Below are 4,590 nucleotides of genomic sequence, written 5' to 3'. Positions count from 1 at the left end.
GGAAGGAAGGAAGGAAGGAAGGAAGGAAGGAAAGAAGGAAAGAAGGAGGTTCCTAAGGCAGACACCAGTGGCTCATGCCTGTAATCCTAGTTCCTCAGAAGGCTGAAACTCAGATTCACAGTTCAAAGCTAGCCAAGGCAGGAAAGTAAGACTCTTATCTCTAGTTAACCATCAAAAGCTGGAGCTGTGGGTCAAGTGGTAGAGCAAAAGCCTTCAGCAAAACAACTCATGTCATTGTTCAAGTTCCAGGACCAACACCCTTGAATGCACCTGCCCTCAACCCTCTCCCCCCCCCAAAAAAAAACCCACACAAAGTAGAGTCCTGAATTCTATCTCCATCATTCTGATCCAAATAGTCTGGGGTGGAGCTAAGCAATGGAGTGTTGTATTGCTTTCTGTTGTTTAAGGTGATGGACCCCATGTATACCATTGAGCTACAACTCCAACCTAATTAAAATATAAGTGGTCAGTTTATGCCCCAGATTCTGAAAAACAGGTAGCTCTCCCAAAGTGAGAGCTATAGACAAGCATTAGTCGGAGGAAGTTGTCTAAGGTCTGAGATAAGTACAGAAATTGAGTGTAAAGAACTTGTATCATGTGGTAGAGCACTAGCCTTGAGCAAAAAAACTCAAAGGCAGTGCCCTGGCCCTGAGTTCAAGCTCCAAGACCAAAAATTAAATAAAAATAAAAAATAAAGACTCATACTTTAATGTACTCATTACCTAACTTTTGTAACTATAACTCTCCTGTTCATCACCTTTACAATAAGTAAAAGAACTTGCATGATAATTGAATCCAATAGTTCTATGCCTAGCAAAAAGAATATTTTAAAATGAGCCTTCTATTTTGAATGTCTTTTTTATCATTATATTATTCTATAATCCATTTTATTATATTTTACAACTGATTGATACATTAAAAAATGAATAAGAGAAACCAGTCCTTTACTACCAATAGTTCGAGGAGCCATGGATTTAGAAAAGGAAGTTACTACAGGCACTGGTGACACATGCTTATAATCCTAACTACTTAGGAGGCTGAGGATTGCCATTCAAAGCCAGTGTGGACAGGAAAGTCTGTGAGATTATCTCCAACTAGCCACCAAAAAAAGCCAGAAGTGGAGCTATGGCTCAAGTGTTAGAGTACCTAACTTGAGTGAAAAAACTAAGAGACAGAGCCTAGGCCCTGAATTCAAGACACTTCACACACACACACACACACACACACACACACACACACACACACACACACACACACACACACCCCTCTCACTAGGAACTGTCATCTCACAAATGTAGATTCTGACTTTTTAATCTGTCATTTAAGACATCTAATCAACATCTGTCTGTGATCCTTGTATCTCTATCTGACAGATATGGATAATAATACTTAGAAATCTTCCCCTGTGGGATGTGCTCACTATTTAATGACAGATTTTTATTGCTTTGTTTGAACTAATAATTATTGAGAGTTTACCATGTTCTGAAGCTTCTGTAACATCAAGATCACCTAACTCTTTTTTGTTGTTGTTGTTGTCATCGTCATGGAGCCTGAAGTCTGGGCCTGGGCGCTGTCCCTCAGCTCTTCAGCTCAAGGTTAGCGCTCTACCACTTGAGCCACAGCGCCACTTGAGGCTTTTTCTGCTTATGTGGTGCTGAGGAATCAAACCCAGGGCCTCCTGCATGCAAAGCAAGCACTCTACCACTGAGCCACCTTCCCAGCCCCCACCTAACTCTTGTAGCAACAACTGTGCCTTAGACAATATAGTCAGACCTATATTTCCCAAAGTCCCCAAGGGAGACTAGAGGTTGACTGGTTCTAACATCCCAGTTCCTAACCACTTGTGTTCTATCAAATGCAGGCCAACAAGGGTCAAGGCATTAGAACATTTCTGACAAGCCACTATTTTGCTGAAAAGGGCAGCAATCATCAGAAACATGATATGCAACAGATAACAAATTCCTAGCTGGTAAACTTGATAAGTGAGTTTAGGAAACAATGAGAAATACAGTCTGAAATACTGCCTTTGCTCAACTGTCTATCTGAGAACAAGCCTAGTTAAAGGGCTGAATCAGAAGGGAGAAATCCTGCCCAGATCACAGACTCGAAGATAAAAGGGCTGATCAATTCTTCCAGCCTGCAAAAGGACAGCTTACCTGAGATCAAATCTTCTTGGATCTAGACAGGCACAGATGAAGAAGACAGTGAGATCCTCAGAAACACCTGTGAGTACATTTCCATGGAGTTCTTCTAAGAGAAAAGAGAACTTGAGGAAGGGGTGGGGGGGAGTAAGCAGCTTAAATTCTTACCACCTAGATGGTAGTGGTCCTGAGCCAGAACCAGCCCCTCTGATTAAATAAGGCAAAGAGAAATGTCTGGCCACTTGCCTCTAGCTTCAACATTGTACTCTAAAGACAGATAAACTTATGTTTCCAGAAATAGATGCCTTTCAGTTTGACAGGTGCCTGGCCAAAATGTAGGCTCTTCACACCCCATTGGTCCTTCTCCTAGAGTACAAGCATAGCAGGCCCGGCCCAGCAATAAAAATCTATCATTAAATAGTGAGCACATCCCACAGGGGAAGATTTCCAATCTGTACTCCATTCCATGAATCAAAGAAAAGAAGAGAAAAAAGAAGCAAAAAGAGCCTATAAAGAAAACTGAATAAACAAGATGCCCCACCCACACAACAGAGCCATCTCTTTCCTCCATTTGCCTATATCACTCAACACCACACCCTACACTACAGAAAACTAGAGAGAAAAAAAAATAGACCATTTCACTTCCCCCTGATCTCTACTGTCCCTCACCACATCCCTCCCACTCAGGACTTTAAAGCAAATATCAGACATAATGTCAATTCTCCCCTAACCGGGGATTCCATGAGGAAATTAAACCCTATGTTCTAACAGAGCAATTATATGTAATGTATTAACTCACACTCTGGTATTTAGAACCATATAATCTATCTACCATCTTTGAAAGAACTGTGAATACAGACCCTCAAACAATTTAAATAAATGGAGTTTAATTATCTACATTACCTCAGCGCGCGCGTGCACACACACACACACACACACACACACAGGTTCTTCCAGAGAACCTATAAATCTATAATACAATAATCTATAAATACAATAACTAAATCTGACTACACTACCAGTGTCTACTAAAATCCAAATCAGTTTACCAGTTGTTGTTTACATTAAAATGCTCAGATAAAGTCAACGTAGTTTGGACAATATATCATTTTCAGTACTCTTTTCATCTGTAACAGTTCTCACTCCATTCTTTTTGCTCTTCTGTTGAGAAAACTATTATCATTTGCCCATGTTCCACATCTGGCCTATGCCTTCATTGTGGTATTGTTTAGTGTACATCTCTGCTCTGTTGTCCCAGAAACTGAGCAATCAATTTCAAGGCTGGTTGGAATCAAGTTCAATGGTTCTCCTAATTTTGTTGTTTTTATGATATCTCAAGAGATCTAAGTCCTACAGCCTGAGAGCATTAGAGAGGCCTGGGATCTTCTACTTTGCAATTGTCCCAAAGCCTGAAGAAAACATACATCAGTACTCATAATAGGTTCACTCATCTGGCATTTGCTGGAGACACAACACTACAAAAACTGCAAGAAATTCCTAACCCCAACACTTGCCACATGGTGAGGCATAGTCAAACACAATATATATTTACATGGTGTCTTAATCCCTATGCAGACTTGTGCATGTGTGTGCATACACATGCGCAAGCACTGGTAGTGGGGCTTGGGTTTAGGGCCTGGACATGTTCCTTAGCCTTTTCCACTCAAAGCTAGCATTCCACTTTCACAGCTTTTTGGAGGTTAGGCCACAGTTCCACTTCCAGCTTTTTGAGGGTTAATTGGAGATAAGAGACTTAGGGACTTTTCTACCTAGATTGGCTTCAAACCATAATCCTTAGATCTCAGCCTCCTGAATAGCTAGGATTACAAGCATGAGCCACTCATACCTGGCTATTTCTCTTTCTGTTTCCTGTCAAGCGTTTGCCAAATACTAGTTGCCAAGAAGAGTTGTTACATAACTTCCTAGACAGGGATTCTATTTTCCAGCAAGTGCACTAAGTAGATATAAGCAGGATCGTTTAAAAATAAGAACAGAGAACAAAGGTCAGATAAGATGATGTTAGGCGAAATGAACCCCAAGATAAGGACACAAGTGGTTTTTCTCCTTCTTGCTATTGTTTCTAACATTATTTTATTTATTTTTTTGGGTCCAGTCGAGGTGCCTGAATTCTGGGCCTGGGCGCTGTCCCTCAGCTCTTCAGCTCAAGGCTAGTACTCTACCACTTGAGCTACACACTCTACCATACTCTACCACATTCTACCACAGCGCTACTTCCAGCTTTTTTTTTTTTTTCTGCTTATGTGGTCTGAGGAATCGAACCCAGGGCCTCATGCATGCAAGGCAAGCACTCTACCACTGAGCCACCTTCCTAGTCCTCTAACATATTTATAAAGTGATTTTTTTGCTGCTTTGTATGTCCCTCCCCCACGGTATAACTCTTGTTTTCACTGTATTTGATGTTGGTATAATTTGGGGAGGGGAAGGGAAA

The 4,590-nt window shown here is 41.1% G+C and overlaps 1 protein-coding gene across 5 annotated transcripts in view; it reads right to left on the bottom strand.

Moving 5' to 3' along the window:
• The window catches only part of St6gal1 (ST6 beta-galactosamide alpha-2,6-sialyltranferase 1), a 69,471-nt gene that overhangs the window by 29,972 nt on the left and 34,909 nt on the right, over positions 1-4,590 (bottom strand). For 2 of the 5 annotated variants that reach the window (XM_013034799.1, XM_013034804.1), the window contains exon 1: positions 2,310-2,413. The exons of 2 other annotated variants lie outside the window; for them this stretch is intronic. The gene's annotated coding sequence lies outside the window, so the exon portion shown is untranslated. One more of the 5 variants, XM_013034800.1, reaches the window with a different exon arrangement.

This window comes from Dipodomys ordii, unplaced genomic scaffold (genome assembly GCF_000151885.1).
Source record: "Dipodomys ordii isolate 6190 unplaced genomic scaffold, Dord_2.0 Scaffold196, whole genome shotgun sequence".
In the NCBI taxonomy this organism is placed as follows: domain Eukaryota; kingdom Metazoa; phylum Chordata; class Mammalia; order Rodentia; family Heteromyidae; genus Dipodomys; species Dipodomys ordii.
The sequence above is the reverse complement of the archived record's forward strand: the minus strand, read 5'-3'. Positions and strand labels throughout refer to the sequence as shown.